The sequence below is a fragment of the Stegodyphus dumicola genome, chromosome 10 (genome assembly GCF_044657685.1).
Source record: "Stegodyphus dumicola isolate Sdum_Otavi_A_Nest chromosome 10, ASM4465768v1".
Lineage (NCBI taxonomy): Eukaryota > Metazoa > Arthropoda > Arachnida > Araneae > Eresidae > Stegodyphus > Stegodyphus dumicola.
The window spans coordinates 151,121,112-151,149,038 of record NC_140777.1 but is presented as its reverse complement, the minus strand read 5'-3'; the positions used below and the strand labels follow the sequence as shown (position 1 = coordinate 151,149,038).

The 27,927-nt window shown below is 35.0% G+C and overlaps 2 non-coding genes across 2 annotated transcripts; one reads left to right on the top strand and one right to left on the bottom strand.

Annotated features, from left to right (window-relative positions):
• Nucleotides 1-13,370: 13,370 nt before the first annotated feature.
• Nucleotides 13,371-13,515, bottom strand: LOC118204627 (U4 spliceosomal RNA). Its single transcript, XR_004760834.2, has one exon. It is a non-coding gene; the product is annotated as a U4 spliceosomal RNA (small nuclear RNA).
• Nucleotides 13,516-16,189: 2,674 nt separating this feature from the next.
• Nucleotides 16,190-16,296, top strand: LOC146995157 (U6 spliceosomal RNA). The gene has a single exon (XR_015043736.1). It is a non-coding gene; the product is annotated as a U6 spliceosomal RNA (small nuclear RNA).
• Nucleotides 16,297-27,927: the final 11,631 nt, after the last annotated feature.

Genomic DNA, 27,927 nt, shown 5'->3' with positions numbered 1-27,927 from the left:
TCTTCTTTATCATATTCTAAATGAACAACTAACCGTACATATGTAATATATTGTTTTGATGAACCAGTGTTATATTTTAACTTATTGTATTACATATTAAAAGACTATGAGAAGAAAGTCATGTTTTCCCCTAAATGCTCATTTATTTTCCAAGTAGAATTTTATTATCACACACATGTGTTTATTGCACTTTTTGATAAAATCTCAAAGGCTGAAATGAGTGTTTCATTACCAAATTTGTATTTTCCGACTTCATTCTACTGAAACGGAAACATTCATAAGTTTTTGCGAAGAAATATTTCTACGTGTTGTACTTTTTGATTAATTTTCATACCACTTGATTATCTTTGAAAATTTGCTTCTTAGTCCAGTGCTAATACTATATTGCTAATTTTCGCTTTTTCAGTGCCTTTCGTATGTGACATAAACTCAGTTTACAACCTTTTCTTACTTAATACCTTGCATTGCAGTGCTGAACCGGGGCCATGCTTTCATTTTTATTACATATCATGCGAATATTATAAAAAAAAGGCACATGCGAATATTATAAAAAATGTAAAATTGTGAAAACATATTACTTTTATAAAATCTATTACTTTTGCAAGTTAAACGCAGGGGAAAAGAATGTAAAACTTAAAAATGGGAGGAAAAAAAGAAAATCTTATGTTTGTATATAAAACATATGGAGTGAAAATTAGTACATTTAATTTAACGGCGAGAAGAAAAGAAAAATACTTAAATTATGTTTGTAAGATAAAGAAATGATAAATTTAAAATATCTTAACCTAAAATAGAAACAAAATAAATTTAAAGTTATGAATTCATTCATTATCGAGGATGTTCTGAGCAAGATGGCGCAGAATTCCCTATGTGCAATCCATCAGCCTCATGCTGGTTTCCGCTGCACAAAGATGAACAAAGAGGATAGATTCGATCGGATAGATAAGATCAAATAATATGATTCATGAGATAAAAGCACGGCTTTTGTTATCGTCCAGGTTTTCCATGCCACAGATGGACAAATAATTGAAATTTACAGGTAAATAGATGAACATTTTTCATTAAATATATTAATTATTAAGTCAAATAGTATAATCAATTAAAAATAATGGTTAATAACTTGTTCAAGATCCACGAGAACCAATCAAAAAGCGCTATGGATAAGACTACTACCCTCTAGCGGTCGTTGCTGAACTAAAAAGAATGTTCTAGAAATTCTAACATGTATCTGCAATCAGGATGCGGATTTAGTATGACATCAGAGCAGTGGGGAGTTCTACGTCAATCGATAAGCGCTTACATGAAAACATAAACAGTACAAAACATGCGACTGACGTAGCAAGATAATCCGAGGTGATAATGTGTGATGACGTCACGAACAGGATGAAACGGCTCCGGGGTTAAGCCGCGTGTTGATGATGTAGCAAACCCGCGTGCTCCTCTGCGGATCCCCCTCTCCGAGCGCCCCAGCGCCCTGTGGCCCCAAACTCTCATATTCTATCTACTCGTATATAAATCTTAATAATAATTAGACACAGTGAGTCTACTATTACAATATCTGTTTACAATTTCAATATTTATAGAAAAAGAAATAAATCTTATCTACTTGAATTCTGCACAGGCTTCTTGATGAATAAAGACTTTTATTAATACTCGACATCAGCATTTTCACAGTTTCTTTGAAGTAAAGCAGGAACTAGGATATTATTCAATAAACAGAACACAAATACAATATAATTCAATTCATATTCATATCAACAATAAATTCATTGAACACTTCTATCACTAAGCAAACACGGATTAGAACGTGCATGGCAACGCCAAAAAACTGATGCCATCCACAAAAAAAGGATACATAAAACTCGCGTCATTAAAACATTAATACATTAAAAGTCTCGTGTTCATTCAATAAAGTTATTCATAAAACTGTCTCGTGGATATCTTCCGAAGTTTATTGACGGCATTACGTAACATCCTCCCACCTTGATTTGCCGCCTTCGAGGTAAATCAACAAAGTTCGAAAGCTCAATAGCCCAGTCTCTTAGGTATCTTGATTACTCTGCCGCTACGTCCGAGGAGCTGCTGAAACATCTTTCTGAATTGGAATGTCATTCTGTGATGTTGCTGGTGTGTCATTAGTAGTATGTTGATCTGGTATAATGGGATCCCCAGAAGAATTAACTTCTAGAGGGTAAATTTTTTGGACTGGACGAACGAGATGACCAAGTGGAGTTTTGACTTTGACGACTCTCAGTCTGATGGCCGTCTCTCCCTGGATACAGTTCTTCAATTACTGCAAGTGGCCAATTAAGTCTCTTCTGGTTTTCAGAACCAACAAGGACCACTTCTCCAACTTTGAAAATTTTGTCAGATGTGCCAGCTTTTTGCACCAACTGATCTAAGTATTCTTTCCGGAATCGTCGCCTGAATTGTTCACGCAGTTCTTGGCAATAACGTTCTCTCTTTACCAGTTTTCTCCTATCCAAATGATCAAGATCAGCCGTTCCAACCTCTTTTACATCTTCGAGAAAGTTGGATGGTGTTAGAGGCCTCAACTCATCTGCTTCGTTGGAGATGTATGTTAACCGGTGGTTGTTAACGGTGGCTTCTGCGTCGCAAAGAACTGTGAGCAGTTCCTCATACGTAACAGACGACTTACCAAGAACTCGAACAAGAAGATTTTTCACTATGCGAATTAGTCTCTCCCACCAACCGCCCCACCATGCTGCGGTTGGGGAATGAATTTCCAGTTAATTGGATTTAGAGTTTCAAGAGCAGCTATGTTTTGCCACTCAGTTTGGTTCAATGCACAAGAGGCACCGATAAAGTTCGTGCCGTTGTCACTATAGATAACTGTCGGACGGCCTCGTCGAGCGATGAATCTTCTCAACGCGAGTGCACAACAATCTGCACTTAAGGATGTCACGATCTCCAAATGTATTGCTCTGTAGACTGCGCATGTAAACAGCACCACCCAGGCTTTAGTCCTTTTCCTAAGAATAAGGGGACCACACAAGTCAATTCCGGTGACTTCGAAAGTTCGAGCGTCCCGTACTCTGTCTAAAGGTAAATGAATAGGTATGGTTGAAGGTGACTTTGTTGTGAATCTCTTGCAGGTAATGCATTTCTTGATTATTGATCTAATTGTTTGTCTAGCTGAAATAATCCAATATTCTTCTCTAATCATTGACATGAGCATTTGAACACCGGCATGAGAATTCTTTTTATAGTATTCGAGCACTAGACTTTGCACAATATGATGCTTTGACGGAAGTAGAATTGGATATTTAAATCCAAATTCATCATCTCTTGCGAGAATCTTTGTTTTCACTCTTATCAGTCCTATTTCATCTCTGACGACTGAAAGACCATTTATTACATCTCCAGTCTGAGAAAAACTTTCACGTTGAACTAGTAGACTCAAAGTGTTTTTTGAATCTTTTAACTCGCCTGCAGAAAAGAATTTTGCTCTATTTACATATTTTGCCTGACAGCGTCTGATAAATCTTAGAACCCATGCTAAAATTCTTACAATTGCTGAAAATTTAGAATATTTATCATACCACTTAGATGTATCAGTACTCACACTAACGTTTAGTACTACAGTTTTCTTTCTGATTTCGGAAGAAATTAATGCCTCATCGGGTTTAATTTGAAGGCGTGGCCAACTATCCTTCGGATTCTTTAACCAGTTAGGACCCTCCCACCATGAATTCTTTAGAATTTGATGAGGGGTACAACCACGAGATTGTATATCAGCTGGATTTATCTGGCTTGGCACGTAAGACCACTGATTTTCCTCTGAAAGTGCACAAATCTCTTTGACACGATTTCTTACAAAAGTTCCCCATTGATCATTGCGCTTGATCCATGACAGAGCTGTGATGGAATCAGACCAGTAATGTTTTTCAATTTCGTCTAAGGATAATGCCTCTACAACATACTTCGCTAGATGTACTCCTAAAACACATACTAAAAGTTCAAGACGTGGTATTGTCATCTTTTTTAAAGATGCAACACGAGACTTTGCGATCAGAAAATTTACACATGTGTCACCATTGTTTTCGCAGTGTAAGAAAATCACGGTCGCGTAAGCTTTCTGGCTCGAGTCACAAAAAACATGCAAAGTCCAAGTTTGTTTGTTTCCATATCCTGTTCTGCGGGATATTTTCAAATCTGATAAGATCTGGAATTCACAGTATCATTTCAAAAATTTTTGTTTGACCTCTTCTGACAGTGGAGAATCCTTCTGACAGTGGAGAATCCCAATCTGCTTTAATAGACCAAACTTCTTGAATCAATAACTTAGCCGGTAATAATACAGGAGCTAAGAAACCTAGCGGATCGAAAATCCCCTGTGTTAAGGACAAAATCTCTCTTTTTGACAGGTTGTCTAGATTTCGCACAGGCTTAATATGAATAGAAAGGCTATCATCCGTTCTGTCTCTTAGAATACCCAAAACTGAAATCTGATTCTTAGAAAGAGATTCCGAATTATCATTCTTCGAAATTTTATTAACGTCGTTTATAGGACCCAATGTCCACATCCGTAGGTCCATCTTAGCTTCTGCCGAAATGTCCATTGATTTATCCATAAAATCTTTCAACTCTTCCTCTGTGTCAAGATACGTGACACAATTATCAACGTAGCCCCCTCCCGTACCCTTCCATTAATTTAAAGTTTTTCGACGATTATGTTCCCTGGTCAAACTCTTACAAGTACCTTGGAGTTGTACTTGATTCAAAATTACGCTGGCACCTTCACATTGAAAATGTTCTCAATAAAGCAAAAGGTGCTAGAGCCCAACTTTACCCTCTCTTAGCTCGAAAGAGCCATCTGTCAATTAAAAACAAAATTCTTCTCTATACATCAATTATAAGATCTGTCTTCATGTATGCATGTACAATCTGGGGTACTGCTGCAAAAACTCATGTCAAAAAACTTCAATCTTTTCAAAGTAAGACCCTACGTATGGCCCTGAATGCAGCCTGGTACGTCCGTACAGATGTGATTCATTCGGACCTAAATATTAAACCTGTAGATTACCATATTAAAAAGCTTAGTCGAAATTTATTCCTCAAAATTGAACAGATTGATAACCGAGCACTTCAGCAGATTCCAGCATACGATCCTGCTACTCGCAGCTCACAGAAGAGACCGAGAGCCGTGATTGGCCGAGAGTTTGGCATCTATCCGCCATCCAAAAGGGCAAGACACGCCCTCTCAACTTCAGTTCCAGCCCCCGCGCCATGAAGGAAGGACGTCTCTTCAGCGAGCTGCCAATTGCTTATTCCATCTTTTTCTACTGCAATCAAGATCTTCAAGCAAAGTTATCAATCTGTTTACTTAAGAATCACATCTCCCGCAGATTTTAAATCTGCCTAAGAATATTTTCATCGCGATCCCAGTAATTATTTGCACTCTCCAACACAAGCCACATGCCAATGAGCCTATTAATCGTAAACTCTTTCCTATCCGCTTTTTGCTTTAGCGTTTGTACTGTGTATAAAAATTATAAAAAACCAAAAAAAGTATAAAATATAAAATACAAAAAAATTATAAAAACCTAAAAACTTATAAAAAAATTATGATACTTAAGTTTTTATACGAGGGCTATCCAGAAAGTAGATTACGTTTTGGAATAAAAAAATAAACAAAGTATAGGAAACAAATTTTATTATATACAGATGAAAGCCACACTCAAATACTACTTTTCTACATAGTCACCATACAAATTAAGGCATTTATCGTAGCGATGTACGAGCTTGGAAATTCCTTCGTCGAAAAATTCGGCCGCCTGCGCCTTCAACCACTTCGTTACCTCTTCTTGCAGCTGTGCGTCGTCATCAAAACGCTGCATAGCCAGCCACTTCTTCATTGCTGGGAATAGGTGGAAGTCGCTCGGTGCCAGGTCGGGACTGTACGGCGGGTGAGGAAACAACTCCTACTTAAAAGATTCAAGAACTTTACGAGTGACATTTGCCGTGTGGGGCCGGGCGTTGTCGTGAATCAACAAGATCTTAGAGCTCAACATTCCTCTGCGCTTGTTTTGAATTGCTCTTCTGAGTTTTTGGAGAGTTTGGCAATACCTTTGAGAGTTTATTGTAGTGCCTCTTTCCAGGAAGTCCACCAAAATTACACCTTTTCTGTCCCAAAAAACAGTCGCCATCATCTTCCTTGCCGACATTGTTTGCATGCATTTCTTGGGTTTTTGGGGAGAACTTGTGTGCCCCCACTGCATTGATTGCAATTTCGTTTCACAGTTCACATGTTTCACCCATGTTTCGTCACCAGTAACGATGCGATCGAGTAAAGAGTCACCATCCTTATGGTAAGCGTCCAAAACGTTCAACGCTGCAGCCATTCGCTGATTTTTGTGGTCCTCTGTCAAGATTTTTAGAATCCATCTTGCACAAAACTTGTGGTAACCAAGCTTTTCGCTGATGATTTCGTGCAACAAACTTCGCGAAATTTGTGGAAAACTCAAAGAAAGTTCCGTTATTGTGAAATTTCGATTTTCACGGACTTTAGCATCGACTTTTTCGAGAAGTTCGGCGGTCACTATGCTGGGTCTCCCACTTCGATGTTCGTCGTGAACATTGGTTCGGCCATTTTGAAATCTTATGACCCACTGACGCACTCCACCTTCAGTGATAATGTTGTCCCCATACACTTCACGAAGCTGCCGATAGATTTCTATCGGTTTACAGTTTTTTGCAGTCAGAAACCTTATTACTGAGCGCACCTCGCAGCTCGCGGGATTTTCAATTAACGCAGACATTTCAAACCGTCACAGTATCTGAACGGAGCACAGCACGAACCTCTCACTAGCACGGCTAGATGCAGACTGAGCTGCGCAACGCTCTGACCCCAAGATGGCCGCGCTAGCCCCGCCCCTAGCGGCCACAGACGGAAACGTAATCTACTTCCTGGATGGCCCTCGTATTCTCATCTCTATCCCTAAACTTTCTCGAGCCTGTGGCTTCCTCTATTGAGCATCAAGTAAATCACTTATGCCAAATTTTTCCAATTTCTGCTCACTTTTAGTAATTCTGATGTGGAGGTAAATGGTTTTGAACCATAGGCACTCCGAAATTTGAAAATCATTGGCATTGACACAATTATCGGCATAAAAAGAATTTCGAAGCTTTTCTGCTACGTGACTTTGCTCTTCATTTTTACCTAAGGAGCCTAAATAGTGTTCACAGGCAATATCTTCTTCCCCGTTCTTTGTAGAATTACTGCTGAAATTTGAAATTCCTCTTGTCTCTAAGTTCCAAAGATGTTGTTGTTGAGAGCTTTGGCAAATTTTTGCCAGTCAATCCGAAAGGCTCTGTTGTCTGTTTTGGTATACCCACTAATGTCCAGAATCATTTTAACCGGGTTATGGTCCGACGATAACTCATCCAGCACGGAAATATCCAGTGGGACACTGGTATTTCCGAGCAGGAAGAAATCGAGGATTCCGGTGGACCTAGTGGTGTACCGTGTTGGGGTTTTCGGAGCTGCTATGTGTAATCCAGCCGTGTGGGCTAAGTTTAGAATTACACGTCCAATGTCGTTTGAGTTATAGCAGTTCCACGCGCGGTGTCGTGCATTTAAGTCTCCACCTAAGATAATGTGTTTTCCAAGATTGAGTAAGATTTGTAGATCAGCCCGGACTGCAGATACATGACGTCCCGGGGGAATATAAGTGGAGACAAAAGTGTATGTTATGGAGATCTTTGTTGTGAGTGAGATTGCAGAGGCCTCAACGACCGAAAGCTGCGGAATTGTGACAGGGATATGTGGGATGCAGCGTTTTATCAGGATTGCAGTGCCACCCCCTCTAGGGCGGGAAATAGTAGGAGCTCTGTTGGATCTGTAGACAGCGTAGTTCTGCACGTAGATGGGTGAGGCAGGGCCAAGCTTGTGTTCTTGTAGGAACATAACATCGGGAGTGTACTCATTTATAAAATCTCTTAATTCATGAATTTTCTGAGATAATCCATTTGCGTTCCATGTAATCACATTCAAAATATTGCATACATTACTCATGATTATTTACATTAACAGAGCCAAAAATCTCTTCAAACAATTCAAACAAAATGAATAGCTTATCAACAGTATTTTGCGTTGCCTGTAATACAGGCATCTTGTTAGTGATTTTCTTTAACACAGTTAGAAAGGAGATTCCATTAAACATATGAACAATGTCTTTAACTAGTTTAGTGACCTCAAAGAGACCAGAGAGGCCCACATCATTTCTATTCTGAACATTATCATTAATATTACCATTGTTATTATTTACATGTACGTCATTTTTTCCCTCAGATTTTTTACGATTAACACTTTTAACATTTGTGGTGCTAACCTCGACTTTTGTGTCAGTACGTCCACTAACAACATTAGCATATGACACACCTGGTTGGACAGGGTTACTGTTAATTGCAGTAGGTTTAATAACAGAGGGAGTAGGTTTTCCTCTGCTAGTCTGGGTTTTGGCTCCTTGATATACTGGAAATTTGGGACACCCACGATAATTCGCAGGATTCCCCGTTTGTCCACAATTGCAACATTTGACATTATCAATGAATTTACCGGAGCAGTCCTCCGTTTTATGTGCACCAGCACATTTCACACAGCGTGGCTTAAGCTTACAATTGTCGGAGGAGTGGTGGAAGTGCTGGCAGTTGTGACACTGCACAGTACTTCCATTCACTTGGTAGGGCTTAAAGTTAACATAAAAACCTAAGAATTTAGTGATATCATAAATTTTTTCAACTTCATGCATTTTTTCAACTTGAATTTGAAACAAGGGCATGGGGACTCTTGTTCTTATCCTATGCATTTGTGCAACGCGTCTGACCTTATATCCTAACTGTGTTAGTTCTTCGTGAATGTCCTCTACCGGACAGTCGATGGGCATTCCTCGCAGTACGACTTTAAGTGGCTTTTCCATTTTTGATAAAATAATGTAATGATCAATTTTTTTCTTGTCTAAATATCTGGTGATTGCACGGTGATCATCTTCTGATTCAGGAAAGATCTTCAAGAAGTCCCCCTGCACCTTGCCTGCAAATTCACATTGAACATCTTTTCTAAGCACCTTCATGAAATCATTGAACTTAATTTCAGGTTTCACCATGATCGGTTTGGGCCTGATAACTTTTACATTAACTGTGTCATCCATATTTACATCATTAGAGCCTTACCACACACATAGCAAAGTACAAACTGTTTACACGACTTAGCAACATGTCCAGGCAAAAGACACTTTAGGCAACACCTCTTAAGCCTAATTTTATTCTTTTTCTCATCCAATGACAGAGAGCGTGCTTCGAAACAGTCCTTACTATCATGTAGTTTATCGCAAAAAATACAGTTATTATCTTTCGTCGCAAGGAAACCTGCCGCCGTAGGGACATTCGTTAACTGTTTCGATTTAAATTTGCCTTTTGATTCCCTTTTCAATTTATTGCAATACTTGTCTTTTTGACCAAAAAATTTAAATCCACTCCGTGCTAACTTAAGTCTTTCCTCCCCTTCCACTTCGCATCTTAAAAATTTCATCAACTTAGTTAGGCGAGAAATATTCTGACTTTCCTTTACTTCTCCAAAAAGCGGACTTCTTTGCCAGGCTCTGAGGACTTCCTCCGAGAGGCATGATTCTACCATGGGATATAACCAACAAGCATTGCTTTCCGTTTTAATATCTAAGGATTCGAGAGCTCTTAGTTGTGCTTCAATCTTATCAAATAATTGCGGCAATGGTAATTTTTCATTACTGCCTGTCTTAACATTCGTTACAATCAACTTTACAAGCTCTCTCACGTATACCTCAATTAATAAATCCTGATTCCTGAAATGTTCCTTGAGAGCACTAATAGCTTTTGAATAATTTTTCGCAGACATTGGGTAACTGTCAATAAAGTCTCTAGCGCGCATCCCTTGTTTTATGCTTTGCACACGATACTGAAATTTGTCACTTTCGTGCAAATCAGGGTCCTCGTGTATTTTTTCGAACTGAGACCAAAACGGAAGCTAGTTCAATAATTCTCCATCGAACTTCTTAAGCTCTATTTTCGGGAGCTTTAACGATCTAGTATTACGAGGTGAATTACTAGAAACACTATCTTGCGACCTAGCTCCTAAATTTATCTGTTCTAAGGCACCTAAGTTCTCACACCTAAGCGAGAAATGGTAATAAATTCATCCTTATAAATATCCCAGCTTTCCATTTCATCGCTAACTTTTTCAGGCGTTACATCAGTCGAAATTATAAAATTCAAAATCTGCTCGTTCAATATCTTTCTGTAATATATAGATTTGTAATATATAGATATTCTCAATATCTTTCTGTAACATTTGCAACTTTGTAAATTTATCTTTAATTATACCTGCTGAAAAATCATCCTTACCAATTTCGCTTTTCAAAACATTAACAGTCTTGGTAAAGGAAGAACGCAATCCTTCGCGTTTTACAGTTAAAGGATTCATAATAAAACGATGAATGAAACCAGCTTTACTTCACAAAATACCATTAAACAAAATAATTCTAACAGAAACCTCAATGCGTCCTGTCGCGGACGCCACTTGTAACGAAAATATTATCAAAAATATCAGAACTACGCCGAGACTACCCTTCAACGGTTGTTCTGCACAGGTTCTTAATAGATACGTATATAAACCTTAATAATAATTAGACACAGTGAGTCTACTATTAGAATATCTGTTTACAATTTCAATATTTATAGGAACTTTGCGGTTATACTGGCTTTCAGCAGGAAATTAAAGTCCTGCTCTTGCCAGTTCCTGATGTGATCGCATGTGGGGCCTGACAGAGTAGAAACCTGAAAGAAATTTTCTCTCGTGGAGGTAGAAGTGTGCTGGAGAGATAAAAAGAGAAAAAGAAGCACTTTGCTCCTGTACTGCTACATCTTGGATGGAATCCGCCAAGCAAGGGCCGGAGAAAGAAACTTCGGATGACCTGTGTAGGATAGCCCGAATACTAACTGTTCATTCGTCGGAGCCGACGAATATTTATAGAAAAAGAAATAAATCTTATCTACTTGAATTCTGCACAGGCTTCTTGATGAATAAAGACTTTTATTAATACTCGACATCAACATTTTCACAGTTTCTTTGAAGTAAAGCAGGAACTAGGATATTATTCAATAAACAGAACACAAATACAATATAATTCAATTCATAGTCATATCAACATTAAATTCATTGAACACTTCTATCACTAAGCAAACACGGATTAGAACGTGCATGGCAACGCCAAAAAACTGATGCCATCCACAAAAAAAGGATAAATAAAACTCGCGTCATTAAAACATTAATACATTAAAAGTCTCGTGTTCATTCAATAAAGTTATTCATAAAACTGTCTCGTGGATATCTTCCGAAGTTTATTGACGGCATTACGTAACACATGATGCAATACTGCTTTTTTTACTTTTCTTGAAGTTGAATTACGTCCTATGTCACAGATTATCAAAATATTTAAGGAAATCTACGAGTCAATCTGATTTCAGCATATCGTCCGCAAAGACAGATCGAGCGTTTGTACAGCAAACAGGCTTAGAAATATTACAAGCGCCGAAAATATAGTTATGAGTCTGTGCGCGCAACAAATGACATATAATTTCAACTCAGTTGATATATGTCTATATATATGTCATATGTATAGGGTAAAAAGCAATTTGTGATGCTAAATCCCTTTAAGAATATAAGGCGTTCAAACCTGAGACCTTATAGGTATGGTAAGTGAAGGAAGAGATGAGGTAAGGGTAGAGGAAAGGACAAGGGTATGACATTTCCAGTGCTTTTTTTATGTGCAGTTAATCTGCATATAAATTTTTCAAAAGTTATTTTCAGTTTTCATTACTAAATTAGATTACAATATATGCTGTTCTTATTTTTATTGATCGTCTGCCCTTTTTACTTCCTTGTACGAAGTAAAAAGGAAGTATTGTAATCGCGAAAAGCTTCTGGCAGCATATTTCAACCAAAATATCCACTTTGACCGCTTTCGAATGCAATTTAACGATGTTTTTGCGTGATATATATACGTAAGGACAGAATAAAAGACTCTTTTCCTCCAAAAAAACTAAAAAACTGCTTTAAAATGAATTCTGAAGAGAATTTTTCGTGGCGTCTGTACGAACGTATGTACGTACGTGCGTACGTACGTATCTCGCATAACTCAAAAACGAGTAGCCTCAGAACGTTGAAATTTTGTATATAAGACTACTATAACATGTAGATATGCACTTCGTATTTTGGTTTCAATCGGACGCGCCAAACGTATATAAATATATTTATAAATATATCCACTCTGCTACCCGGCTCAGTGATCTCAGTTTCTTTACTCTAATATGTTTGTAAATTGTACATTTTTTGCTTTAAAAATGATTGAATTATGTTGTTTTTATCTTCCGGTTAAAGTTTTTATGCCTTTTGTAATTCTGTACAATTACCAACAATTTAAAAGCTGTTTAAGTGCCGTAAAGTTTTAAATAACATGGCGGACATATTTGTTTACATTTGAAACAGCAGAATTGTAGATTTGTTGCCAATCTAGAGAGCCTAAGCTTCGCAACACAAAAATAACGCCTTCATTTATTATTGCGAATTAAATCATGCTTAATCCTTTCTGGAATTTTTTCGAGGAAATAAGTACTTAAGATTTACTTCGTAATTTTTAATACAGATATTTTGAGTTTTTATGTATTTTTACCTTGTCGCGAAGTGAAAACTGAATTAATTGAATGAGAAATACTCAATCGTCTGTGAAAAACTGTTTCTTTTTCGTTTTGTTTGCTTAATTTCTTTTATACATCGTTCTAGCTTTGTTATAGTATTTGAATAGAACATGTGGCAACGATTAGATAATTCTTTAAATGATATAAATTTTGTTCATTCTGAGTTATAATATGAACGAAATATAATACTGTTAAGTAAACCTAGCGCCAGAGTCTCGCTATGGTAAACAAAATGAATTTTAAAGAATGCATTTATTCTGTTGTGGTTTGTGCGCTGTCGGCGAAGTAGGTTTAATTCAATCTAAGAAGTTAAATGAAATGCAAGAAAAATTGCGTATAATTTAATATTCTGTACAAGGAAGTCATGTGGTGTACACATCAGATTTTTTCTATTTGTTTTGGAGGTTGGTTAAATTAACATCAGCATGTGCTTGATGCAACAGCGATCTGTACAATTTTCTATTTTAATTATGCGGTTTATGTATGATTTTGTAAATTAATAGAAGAGTTTACGATGAACCGAAACTAATTAAATGGCACCCACAGTATTTCTCATTCGAAGTATTCAACCAGCGAATGGGTTCAAGTTCCTGCGATATCTCATCGTATATTATAAACCCTCGAAAGTGTTCCCAAAAATTGCCTCTGCCGACGGTATTTCACGTCGCCATGGCGGGGTATTGGGAAAAGTTTTCAACTAGCAAAAGTCACGCCTCGGTAGTACCTCATCGGCTATGACACTGTCTCTGCGCTGTCAAAGCTAAGGAAATGATCGCTTTTTTAAAGATAAACTCAGTCTTATCACACAGTAAAAGTGGTTGATATAATATTATTAAAGTTGTAAATCATACCGTATTTTTGAATTCCAGATCTGAGACATTAGGAAGAGATAATGTAAATTTATGCTGATAACCGATATTCAACATTTACTCTCGTTTCATGTATAGTTTATGATTGGTATATTGAAATATATCATGGTGTCATGCATTATGTTATTTTTTGTGAAAGAGTGGGTTCCTAAAGATTTTACGTATACAACTGGTATTATAATTCCTTAGCACGCAATCATAGCTGTTGGGATTTTAGGCTACGCCTTTTTTCTAATTCTTTATTGTTATCTGCGAATACTGTAAATGGCGTTTACAAATGTTGGCATTTGGCAGGCTTCTAGCGTAAAACCTCAGCACATCATTATTAAGCAGTTTAATATATGAGCAAATTAAATCGTTATATGATATTAATTTGGAACAAAAAATTCATTTTTCTATTTTTATTCACAACCATATTTAAAGTTATAGCAAGAACTGAAGCTGTGTGACCATCCTATTAAGCAAGATGCTATTCAAATGTCCTTCAGCAATGGAAGAATTAAGGAGTTACATGTTCTTAACATGAAACAAACAAAAATTGGTTCGACTCATTTAAATTATAAATAAAGCCTAAATTAGCTACTAAATTTGCACTGGTTGTATTAGGGGAATATTAGATTCGTGGATACAGCTAGTCCTAAAGCCCCGCCTACTCTCACTGAGTCCTGACCAATGCATATAGGCTGAAAACTCTTGCCGAAATTTACTGCTGCAAAATTATATAAAACATAAACATTATTTGAATTACCTATTATAGATACCAAATTCGCACTATTGTATTCTGGTCGAACCCATGAGCAACACTTACTTTTATTATTAAACCACGCCTACAGACCCGGAATTCTGAGCAGCGTCGATCATACCGGAAACAAAGTAGTTGTTACATTTCAAAGTAGGTGGACTCATAAGCAACGTTCGATGCAGGTTAATAGATTCACAACAGTAAATTTATACAATGTACTACAACGCATTTAACTATCTATATTGGGTTTTCATCCTCAGTTTTTACTTTCCACAAATGTAGCACTTATTCGATTATAATTTTATCTAAACAAATTTAGAGAGTTCAACGGCCTTGCACCACGCCCAATTTTGTAAGCACTACTCCGCTAGGAAATCAGAACGATCACGTTTATGTCATAGTAAAGCTTCGAGTGCTGTCTCCCCTCAGGCGAGGAATGCCTCCATGGAGGACTTTTTAAGGTAAACTGGCTCGTATAGACAGGACACATCAATGAATTCACAATTCCTTAGCTTGAAGATAGTTTTTTGCGAATACTGATGAGGAGTCTTTAGAAAATGGGGCGTGGCTTAAGGATGGACAACTCTGGATTTTTTAAACCAATTTGGTACTGATATGAGGAGGGAATCCTTCGTAAGTAAATGTAGTTGATTGGTAACGTAACACAATGAAATTTCTGAAAAAATGTTGAAACAAAATTATAAAATCTACAGTATCAATAATCAGTACAAAAGTATTCAAATATAACAACTAATTTGGGTCAGACGCACTATATGATTCATTGTGGTTAATGTCATTATTATATGCTGCCGGTGATATTGGAATACTTGGTATTCAGAGTTACTTTGTGAAATTGCAATACTTGCTATTATTTTGAATATCTGTAATGTTGCATTACACTTCAGAGCTCTAAATCTGCATTATTTAAACATTTAATCCAACCCCCCAAAATTATTTGATAATAATTAGGAAGGAAAAATGCCTTCAGCACTTAAAATCAAATCTCTTTTAGTAATATTTTTCTCTTATGTATTAGAAAAAGATATACAATTTTAGATCATAATTTATTAATTTATTAATTATATATTTAATATAGGGTACTAAATTATTTTGTTGCCCAGGACAATTGATAGGATTATGATGTAACTTTCGCGGTGAAATAGTTTATGTTCTGAAGCTTGCTAACTTCGTTCTGTATAAAAAACTGAAAAGTAAAACAGATGTTCTAAATTTACCTTTAAATTAGAATAAGTAGCTATCTAGATGCAAGCAGGAATTAAAATCGAGTGGGATAACTTGAAATTTCATGCTTTAAGAAATGTATAATATCTGACTACTAGAGATTAATCGTTATTAAATTTTGCATATAACAAGAGCATACTTGTTTGTGGTATACTTCTGCTCATTGTAAACGTCGCAAAGTGTAGCAGAAGATTAGCGCCATCTCGCGGTCAGTAGAAATTTCATGGAGCCCAGCGAAAACACAAAAGAATAGTTTCACACTAGCACAGGCCTTGAGTATAATTTGGCCTTGACAAAAGAAAATGCGCATGAATTTCCTACCGAAAGAAACGTATGAAAAAAATTTGGGACTCTGCGTTTCTAATTTTATAAAGCTGAGGAGAAAGTGTAAAATATTAACTTCTATTGAAAATATAATCTCCGAGTAAGAAGTGTCAAAAACTGTTCGCGTATGAATAACTACATAATGATAAAACTGCAAATTACAACGGCTCGCACTGTTCTTCTACAAAAAGTACCCACCAGTTTAGTTATTCTATAATTAAATGTTCCCATATATAGGTGTGAGATGCAAATTCGTATTGTACTCGCTTCGGCAGTACATATACTAAAATTGGAACGATACAGAGAAGATTAGCATGGCCCCTGCGCAAGGATGACACGCAAAATCGTGAAGCGTTCCACATTTTTTTCTCTAGCTGATAAATCTCTCGACCTCCGTTGTTTGTATACATTTACGGTTTGTTGAGAAATTCAGCCGGGTCCCCACCAAAGTCTCAAATAATATGAACTCCCATATTTTATTTTTGGACGTTCTGTCATTAACTTAATTTACGACTTCAAAGTGATGACGCTCACAGTTATCATAAAATCTTAAAAGAAAGCTCAAAATGTTTTTATTGATGGAAGTAATTTTTAAATCATTGTGCATAACCTCAGGAGGAAAACATCATTAGTGAAAACTCTGAGAGCCATAGTCTGAAGAATTTGCTTTTGATTTGTGTGACATCATTAAATAATGAAGAATCTACGTGTACATGTATGCTTGAATGTTCCTCGCTGAGTTTTATTTATTTTATATTTTGTGCGAATTTAAGGAACTTTTCATTAAAAACGCGTAGATTTAAAAGTTTAATGTTGCCACTCAGCAAAGCATAAAATATTTATGTTTCAGATTTAATCAGAAAACTCAGTGAAATAAAAGAAGTGTGTTGCCAATCAGCAAAACGCAATATTTCCAGTTTAATCGTATTGCAGAACAACTTTTGGAACCAAATTTTAAACACGCTATAGTCCTCTACCCAAAGGTGTGCAATTCGAAACCGGAATTTTAAATTTCGGTTTTGATTTATTTCATATTTGTGGGAATTTAAGGAATTTGTGGTATAAAATTCAGAGATTTAAAAGCCGTTCATAAGCTCTTCATAAGCCGTTCATAAGCATAATCATATTCAGAAATTTAAAAGCCGTTTAAAATCATGAGATATTTATCATTCAAATTTAACCAGAAAACTTGGCGATATAAAAGAAGTGTATTGCTACTCGGCCAAACCAAAAGATAATTTGTCTCTCAAATTAAATAAAAAAAACATAGCAATTTAAAGCAAATGGGTTGCCACTGTCCAGCTTTAAATATTTTAATTTTTAAGCGCTGCGTGGCGAAATGTAAGATATTTAATTTTTCTTTCAAATGTATTCTGTTATCAATTAACAATCTAAGAGATTTAAAAGCAAAGAAAACGCAGATTCATTTAAAGTATGTTACTGTTTTGTTATCAGGACCGGGTATCCATAAATGTATGTATAGATATATGTGTTCATGTGTGCATGTACTTATTTATCTGTGTGTGTACACACATATATGCGCACATACATACACTCGTGCATACATATATACGCTTCTGAATCCGGCCCTGATGATAGAAGAGTACCCAAATTATTATTCATTACTGTGGGAAATCATAACATCCAATACCGAATTAGAATACCAGATGACGTCATCAGTACAGCCTAACGCAGTAAGAATCATTCCAGACAACGCTGAGACCTGGTCGAGAGCGGAGGGCAGACGTGAGCAGACGGAACAATATCTGAATTTAAACAAAGGCTTAAAATTTATGAAAAAAATTAGATCGGACAATGATAAGTTTAAAAATCCGAAACCGAAAGTAGACACTCAAGTTAAAGATAGAAGTAAGCCTGCCTCATCTAACCGAAATCAATCTAACGTTAATAAGGTCAAATGTTTTAATTGCCAGGAATTTGGGCATTATTCTAAGCATTGTGTAAACAAATCAAAGGGTGTAAAATATATAAAATGTTAAAAGTTTGGGCATTATTCAACGGACTGTCCAGAGCGGAACCCCGAGACGCAACAAGCAGCTTTATTACAACGAATTTCCGACAACGATAGAATTATGAAGACTGTAGAAATAAATATTCATTTAGTTAATAGTTTAGTTGACACTGGTTCAAATGTAACGATATGCAGCGTAGAGTTACACAAGCAGATTGGTTCTCCTAATTTAAATTGTACCGATATCACATTAAACGGAATTGAATCAAAGCAAACGTACCCCATCGGCTTTTTCATTTCTGATATTTCAATTGATAGTTTTTCACTGCGTACTAAAATTTATGTTGTTAAGTCATTATGTAATCAAATTGTATTAGGTTTGGATGTATTGAATCAGTTTAACTTCTCTTTTACCGAGAATGGCCTTCAAATAATTTCTCATCGGAATAAAAGTAATGTAAACTTGATAACTGCTGAGTCATCTCGAAATTCTAACGTTCGTTGCGTTATGAGAAATTTGAATATTGCTATGTCATTGAAGAATGTTTATGATCCTTCGCAATCGTCTGGCGTCTCTGTTAATGTAAATAAAAGTCTCGAAAGCGGAAGTAGCTCGACGTTTAATTACCTTTCACATCTGGTGAATGCTATTTCTGTCAATGAGATTGATTTATCGCATATTTCAAATGCAGAACATAAAGAAAGAGTGTGTAATTTAATTAATTTGTACCAGTAAGAGGCAATCTGACTTCAAGATGCAAATAAATTTATGCGATGATATTCCTGTCTGTCAAAATAGAAGATACATGTCATTCGCGGAACAAAAAGTTGTTGACGATCAAATTAAGGAATGGTTGAAAGAGGGCATAATAAAGCCTAGCAATTCTAATTATTCGGCGCCTATTTTTTTGTGTAACAAGCGTGATAATTCGAAACGTTTATGTATAGATTATCGGAAATTAAATAAGAAGATTAGTAAAGACAAATTTCCACTGCCTTTAATTCCGGAAGTACTTGGTCGCTTAGAACAGTCAAAAGTTTTCACGACACTAGATTTGAAAAATGGCTTTTTCCATGTAGACATAGATGAAAATTGCACCAAATATACCGCTTTTGTAACACATAATGGTATTTACGAATTTCTTAAAGCTCCTTTTGGTTTATGTATTAGTCCAAATGTTTTCAGAGGTATATTTATTCAGTATTTCGTGACTTGTTAAATGAAGGTGTACTAATTATTTATATGGATGATATAGTCATACCGGCTAATGATGAAGTTGAATGTTTAGACAAATTAGAAAGAGTATTCAAAACTGCTTCGGAGTATGGATTACAACTAAATTTCAAAAAGTGCCAATTCTTAAAACGTAAAATTGAATTTTTGAACCATGTAATTGAAAATGGAACTATTCGACCATCACCTTCCAAAACTGTTGCCGTTCGAAACTTTCCACAATCGCGTAACTGTAAACAACTACAAAGCTTTTTAGGACTAACAGGTTATTTCCGTAAATTCATTCCTCAATATGCTAAAATAGCTAAACCTCTTAGTGACTTACTTAGAAAAGGTATTGGTTTTAAGTTCGATTCCGAACAACAGGAAGCGTTTTGCAGATTAAAAGAAATTCTATCTCAAGCACCTGTTCTACGCATATTTAGGCAAAGATATCCATTAGAACTTCATACTGATGCTAGTAGTCAAGGCTTTGGTGCGGTATTACTCCAATTGTCTGATGATGGTAATTATCACCCAATCCAGTACAACCCAACGCAGTAAGAATCATCCCAGACAGCGCTGAGACCTGGTCGAGAGCAGACGGCAGACGTGAGCAGACGGCTCACACGTCTTCAAGAGTTTATGAATTTAGGTTGTGCTTTTGATGTTATGCCTTTAGGTGTAAAAGGACTGCATCATTATGTTAATCCTGCATACCGTTAACTTCATTCTTATTTACTTTTTCTTATTTAGTTTTACTTCTTTCTATCAAATAAACCAATTAAATATTACTTCGTGCTCTCATGCTGTGAATTAAGTCAAATTCTACATTACTAAATAGACGCGCGAAATTACATTAGTTGAATACATTAAAATTTTTATATCAGGCTTTTAAAGAATGTTTCTCGCCACCGCAAATATCGTCTGCGCAAACAGTTCGCGTTGGAGTGTTTAATCATATTTTGTAGAAGGATTTTTGGCATTTGAAAGTAAGATACTAACACGCTACCAGATTAGAACCATCATTTACTTCCAGATCCATTGCCAAAAGTTAGCCACAGAATGTCACCAAATTATGGACACAGTTTTAGGTACTAACTAGCAGCTACGAGACTAGTCTTAGTCTGGCTTTTAAATGTAACGAAAAAATGCCTAAAGAGAACATCAAACGTTAAATTTAAAAACTGCGCGGAATTTTACCCTGCAGAACAACTTCTTTAAACAAACACCCACATTTCTTCTTTAAAAAATGTGTTACATGTAACAAAATTACAATGAAATAAACAATATCCTTTAATACAAATTTAACTATCCTAATAAATAAATTAACCAACTTCCTGTTGTAAAATCTTCAGAATTCAAATGGTATAAATGAAGTTATGAACTTTGTTTCCAAAAGAAATAATGCAAAACGTTTTACATAATTGAAATTATATGTAATTAAAACGTAATATAAAAAATTTGCAATAAAAAAACAATAAATAAAATATGTAAACCTCCTTCCCATTAGCTAATAAAGAGAGGGAGAAAAAGGAAAATTCTTTCTGTTGTGGCTAGCGAGACACATGCGCGTCAGAATAAGAAGATTGCGATGTGCATGATGGGTGTCCAAAAAACAAAAGGAAAAAAAGCAGCATTTTATCTGATATTTTCAACAGTCAGCAGTCTGAAGGAAAAACGATAGCCAAAACCACGTTTCTAAAAGAATTAATCTATTGAAAATGATACGATAAAATCGAAAAGATAAAATAAAAAAAATATAATTCGAATTTTGAAAAAATCTCTTCGAGGTGCCCTAGCTCTTGTCTAGATGCACCCTATATATCAAATTTCGTAGTTCTGGGTCTATTAGGTTACGGGCAGCACGAAATAAAGACACACAGACTTCTTCTTTTATTATATGTAGAGATGTTGTGTCATGTGATACTGAAGGAAGAATATGAACCATTCATATGCCATTTTTATAAGTTAATTAATATGTGTAAAAATTATACTTCAAAAGGAATATATTAGCCATCTATTTCAATGCCAAAACGGCATATATACATTAAAAGTTTTTTTCTTTTTTTAAATATTTTTAATACATTAAGGAAATTTTGTAACTTTGTAATTGTAAAACTTATTTTAAAAACACTAAAATGTATTATGAACTTCTTTTTTTATGCTTTATTAAGTAATGATAATATTTATCATAATGAAATCATATTTTAGTCCGAGGTAGAAATAAAATAACTAAAACTACCGTATTTACTCGCACTTTTTTTGCCAATTTTTTATTTGTAACAGTCTAGCTGCGACTATGATGCCTGGGAAAATGTACTACACCATACTGTACCCTTTTGACGATTTTTTCAGCTTCAAAACGAGGGTCCAACTTTTAAGTGAGAGCCACTATTACCTGAGTAAAGACGGTATATACACTCCCCTTTTGTGGTAATAAAATTTTGATTTTTACAAAATTTGTTAAAAATACAGGCATATTAAATATCAGATTTATAAAACGTTTAAAATCAAGTTCTATCTATGCAATAAATTGATTTAAGAATATATTATAAAAAGAATTGGTACTTTTCAGTTTCGCCGGCGCAAATCTTGCCAAGCAGACTTTATTGGCGACAACATACCGTATACAAGTACAGACGTAAAAAATGTTAACATATGTTAGCCCTAAGAATTGTTTATTTGGAAGGCATAAACATTTTAATATCGCTTAAATTTTTGTCTAAAGCCAATAAATAAAGGCAATAAATCTGTAAAAAGGCGTTAATTATGAATTTACTATGCTTTCTTGGTTCAACATCGAGATTCGAAGGTTCATATCCCATGACCACAAGTGATCTCTCGTAAACTACGCTACAAAAATCTAATTCTCTCAGTAATTATCTACATTAATTTCAAGTTAAATCTTAATTTGGAATACAAGTTTAAATGCAAGAATTATTTCAATTCGTATGAATAGCTAACTGAGAAATTATGTAAAACCGCAATGTTGTACTTCGCTAGTGCATTCTCATTAGAATTGATGGATTCCCTTGACTGTGCCTTTTCTATATTTTCACCTTCGGATGAGTGGTGTTATTGCATTCTAATTGACTTAATTACCGCGAATGACTTCAGGGCCTAGTAAAAATTCTATGTAATTATGCCAGTATTGAAAGAAACAATTAATCTGATAAGAAATGGCTGCAACTTGTTTCGAAGATGAGGCGCAAAAGATTACCAGCGAGGATATCCCGGTTCGTATCAGTTGTACCATTATTGGCGACTTTATGGCCTGCGCCGGCAAAACTGAAAAGTGCCAAAAAATTCAACAAAAGAAATTTTGTTGCATATAATCCTGTTAAAATTTAATGGACGGAACTTTTAACGGTAGACGTTAAGTATACGGTAATATTATATAATGCGATGCTGCTGCAAAATGAATGATTTTTTCATAACAAATGCCATTTACTCGGCATTAAGACTATTGAAAAACATTGGCATTTTTATCAAAAATGTGAATCATGGAAGACGAAATTTATTAAAAAGTAGTTCTAAAAATTCTGTATATTAATGTCTAGCAGAATAAAGAATGTCTAGCAGAATAAAGAATGTCTAGCAGAATAAAGAATGTCTAGCAGAATAAAGGTGCATTGGCAATCAAGGAGGTTAGAATACATGGAGATGGTTTCTCTGCTATTACAGTACGAAGAAAGTGAAACACGCCACGCCACGTGAGGGCAAGAAAACGATTACCTTACAGAGCGAAGTGAGGTAAAACACCAGCTGGTTTCAAGTTCTCAGTCTGTTTTCTGATTTTGTATGCGTAGATCTGAAAGGCACTGAATTGTTACAGCGAAATAATGTCTACATTTCCGACTTCATGTCCATGTAAAAGAATGTTTCAGAACGTGTGTTTAAATGACCTTCAAGAAAGAGTTTGATTATTTTCTTTGTGTACAGTACACGAAGAAAGATATATAGTTCTCAGATTTACCTTTTCATAATAACACTAAGAGTGATATTCGTAATTAACTGATATGTGATGACAAAACGATAAGTAAACAAGGGGAGTGGCAAGCTCTCCATGGAAAAGAAAACAGTTTACTTTAATGTCTGATCATAATTACATTACAGGTGTGTTACCTTTTATATGTTTAACTACATTTTATTTTGTGTTCAAGTAAATATATAATAACTGGATTTGATATTTAGTCACATTTGTTGTGTGAGTTTTAAAATAACAACGTAAAATTTACATATTTCTATCATTGTTTATTCAAATTAAGTGTTTTCGAAACATAAGTAATATTTATCATGTGAAAAATTTGAGAATTATATACAAACTTAGAATAAATAAAGTATAATTAAATTACAGTTTGAGTACATAGTTACTGTTTTGTGTTCACAATACTTTTAACACAATACATTCATTAATTACAGGATGCAATTATATAATGTAGAAATTTACATAATGTAGAAATGAAATGAAATGGCGAGAAAAGGAAAGGAAAATGGCGTGAAGAATCTGCGATCCTTTACGACTACCAGGAACAAAATTGGGTGTGGTTAGAGCACATCAATCTTTCTAAGGCACCACTACTAAGGGCATGCTTTCCCCCTTTTTTGGCTTCCCTTTGACTGCGTGGAGGGGCATCTCCATGAGTTCTAACCTCTTTGTCGGCAGTGCTTTTCGTGAATTTCATCACTTGGTGGCAATCGCAAACCGCAATGCTTAGGCTATACATTCAACATTTGTAAAATAGCTCATTAATAACAAGATGTGTATTTCATTTAAAAATTATCGCTCTTTACTAATAGTAATACCGGATGGTATATTGTAGCATGCCATACTGCAAAGTTTTCTTCTTTTTAACAAATTTTTTATGGTTTCATTTAAATAATTAGTCGCAACATATAACTGATGTTACATGTAATACAGATTTAATATAAATATATAATACAGAATTTCTTTAACAAAACCCATCATCACGCAAGGTTTTAAACCTTTAAAATTGTTTTGAAACGTTCTTTTGTATATAAACAAGCTTCTTAATATGTGTATGTATGTGTGTTCGACTCAATACTTCTCGTCTTACCGTTATTCGAGTGTGCTGTAAAAAATCTCTTTGTCAACTCCAAATTTGTTTGATAGCCAAGTCATATTTAGAATTATTTTTTAATTTAGTTCATTTCATGCAAGTTACTGCTCCCTATTTCTTGTGTACCCTCACAACCTCATGGAATAAATGAATCTATCAGTAACATCTTCTAAATCGCTGTAAGCCTAGCTCATGTGAATTAAATCTATTTTTTTTTTTTCCTCAAAGAATAGAAATATTTGTATAAATTTTTATTCTGATCCGCACTGTAAACTTCTGTGATGTGTATTTAGTTTACATTCAGATACTGCGTGCTAAGTGTACATTCAGTGTGTTGAAATCTCATAAAATGTGCATGCCTATAGTATATGAGCACTGATTATTGATTATATTGCACTATTTATTGTGTTCTTACATTACATATATCTTCATCTTCATGTCATAAAAATGTTCTATCATACTGGACATAATCTCTGTTTTGTACATAAATGATATTTTAACCTACTATATATATATACTGTTTGAGGCATATTTATTTTTTTTATTTTTTTTTTTTTTATTTTTCTCCCCAATTGCATTGCAATCCAATCCACTCTGAGAAGTGAATTCAATGCAATTAAAATTTAAGGATGCATATAATTTATAAGAAATGTTAATTGCATTACCTTTTTTATTAAATTTATAACTTTATAGCTCTATTATCTTTTAACTTTGAGTCAGGTCATTTGAATACTCTCTGTCCTATCTTCAAAATTCTCTATTGCGTACCTCATTTTAATCAGTGTCATGTATGAGTGTGTTGAACATGAATTTGTGGTTACCTGGTTGAGTGTTTTGCGAATGTACTTGATGTAATGGAAATTCATGAGGTAATATATGTAAATTAATAGAGAGAATACATTTTTATTTTCTCGAATAAGGCTTTATATTTTATTAAATGCTGTCAATCATATTGAAGTACTTAGTATTCAAATTTTATATTTGATTCATTGCGGTTAATGCCATGTATGTCATTATTATATGCTGGTGATATTGAAGTCCTTGGTACAAATGTAGCATTTATTTGGAGACAATTTTATTGAGGCAAATTTAGAGGGTTCGCACGGTTTTAAGCCACGCCCCATTTTGTAAGTAAGTACCCTTGCGCCAGTAAATCGGAACGATCACGTTTATGTGATTAAGGCAAACCTTCGTCGGATGTCTGCCTGAGAAATGCCTTCATGGAGGACTTTCTAAGGGAAACTAACTCGTATAGACGGGACACATCAATGAATTCACAATTCCTTAGCTTGAAGATAGATTTTTGCGAATACTGATGAGGAGTCTTTACAAAATGGGGCGTGGCTTAAAGATGCGGCAACTGTAGATTTTTTAAACCAATTTGGTACTGATATGAGGAGGGAATACTTGGTAAGTAAATGTTGTTGATTGGTTACGTAACACACTGAAATTTGTGAAAAATGTTGAAACGAAATTATAAAATTTACAGTATCAATAATCAGTACAAAAGTATTCAAATATAGCAACTAATTTGGGTCAGACGCACTATATGATTCATTGTGGTTAATGTCATTATTATATGCTGCCGGTGATATTGGAATACTTGATATTCAGGGTTACTTTGTGATATTGGAATAGTTGGTATTATTTTGAATATCTGTAATGTTGCATTAGTCTTCAGAGCTCTAAATCTGCATTATTTAAACATTTATCATTTAATCCAATCCCTCAAAACATTATTTGATAATAATTAGGAAGGAAAAAAGTCTTCAGCACTTAAAATCAAATCTCTTTTAGTAATATTTTTCTCTTATGTATTAAAAAAAAAGATATACGATTTTAGATTTTAATTTATTAATTATATATTTAATATAGGGTAGTAAATTATTTTGTTGCCCAGGACAATTGATAGGAATATGATGAAACTTTCGCGGTGAAATAGTTTATGTTCTGAAGCTTGCTAACTTCGTTCTGTATAAATAACTGAAAAGTAAAACAGATTTTCTAAATTTACCTTTAAATTAGCCCCTTCGAGCCGGGTAGCGAAAACGCGCGCGGAGGCCGGCAGTGTCTTCCGCGAACGTCTCTCCAGGGCCGGGGGCTTTTTTGCTACTAAGCCTAAATCCATGAAATTTCCGAAGTATCAACGCATTGTTTAATAATGCTCTATAGAGTATTTAAACGGATTATGCTTTGTAAATATTTTTATATATATACTTTAATTACCTTATTTCTTGTTTAAATCCATATTTTACACATTTTATTTTAATTACTCACCATTTTAGGACTTTTAACATTATACATCTGAAAACTAAATATATTACTTAAAACTCTCTTTTCGTATGAAAAATTTGAAAACAGGGAACTACACACAGTCCTACGTTACATTCCTACTACGTTACAACTCGTAATAACTCATTTGCCTTTTTGGAGGATTTTTCCGAAAATGTGAACAAACGAAGCATCGTCGTCTCATTTTCTTATCAGTCTCTTCTGAACAAAGTTTTGGAAAATGTCTTTCAGTTAATCTTTCAGAATCAATATAAGAATATCAGAATTTCAGAATCAATATTTGAAATATTTTGCATCATTTCGACGCTTCGACATTGCAAAGGTAAAAACAGAAAGAATTCACGTCTAACAAGATATAATTATTTTCTAAAAACTGAACTGCAAACCGAAATACTCAACGCTTTAGCGCATATAAAACTTCTGCTTACAATAAACAACTACCACCTGCGAATAAAGTGCGATTTAAAGAGACGTCATAAATCACGCCATTCGGAAAGATTTAGTTGCTCGTTTGTTTATATAATCAAAAACACGTATACGTGAGTCATGCTTCTCTTATTTCGAGTAGAAGGTCTAATGTACATGTATCTGAAACCATATGGACATACAGTGCCATCTTGTGGCAGAAATTATAGTTTGAAAAACGTTCCAGGACAAATACGTGGCACAAATTCGTTCCAGGTCAAACACATGACAGTAGGTAGTAAACGGGAAAATGCTCTGTCACGCCTGCGTGTCGGCCGGTAGGTGAGTGTGTTCGTTGCTGGCACGTAGACGTGACAGTCGGCGCGAAGGGGTTAGAATAAGAAGCTCTAATAAGTACAATTCAAAATAGCATATATCTAGATGCAAGCAGGAATTAAAATCGAGTGGGATAACTTGAAATTTCATGCTTTCTTTCTAAATAAAAATATTTTTGTTTAGAAGAAATGTATAATTTCTGACTACTAGAGATTAATTGTTATTAAATTTTCCATATAACAAGAGCATACTTGTTTGTGGTATACTTCTGCTCATTGTAAACGTCGCAAAGTGTAGCAGAAGAGTAGCGCCATCTCGCGGTCAGTAGAAATTTCACGGAGCCCAGCGAAAACACAAAAGAATAGTTTCACACTAGCACAGGCCTTGAGTATAATTTGGCCTTGACAAAAGAAAATGCGCATGAACTTTCTACCGAAAGAAAGGTATGAAAAAAATTTGGGAATCTGCGTTTCTAATTTTATAAAGCTGAGGAGAAAATGTAAAATATTAACTTCTATTGAAAATATAATCTCCGCATAAGAACGGTCAAAAACTGTTCGCGTATGAATAACTACATAACGATAAAACTGCAAATTACAGCAGCTCGCTGTTTTGTTCTACACAACGTACCCACCAGTTTAGTTATTCCATCATTAAATTTTCCCATATATATAGGTAAGATGCAAATTCGGATT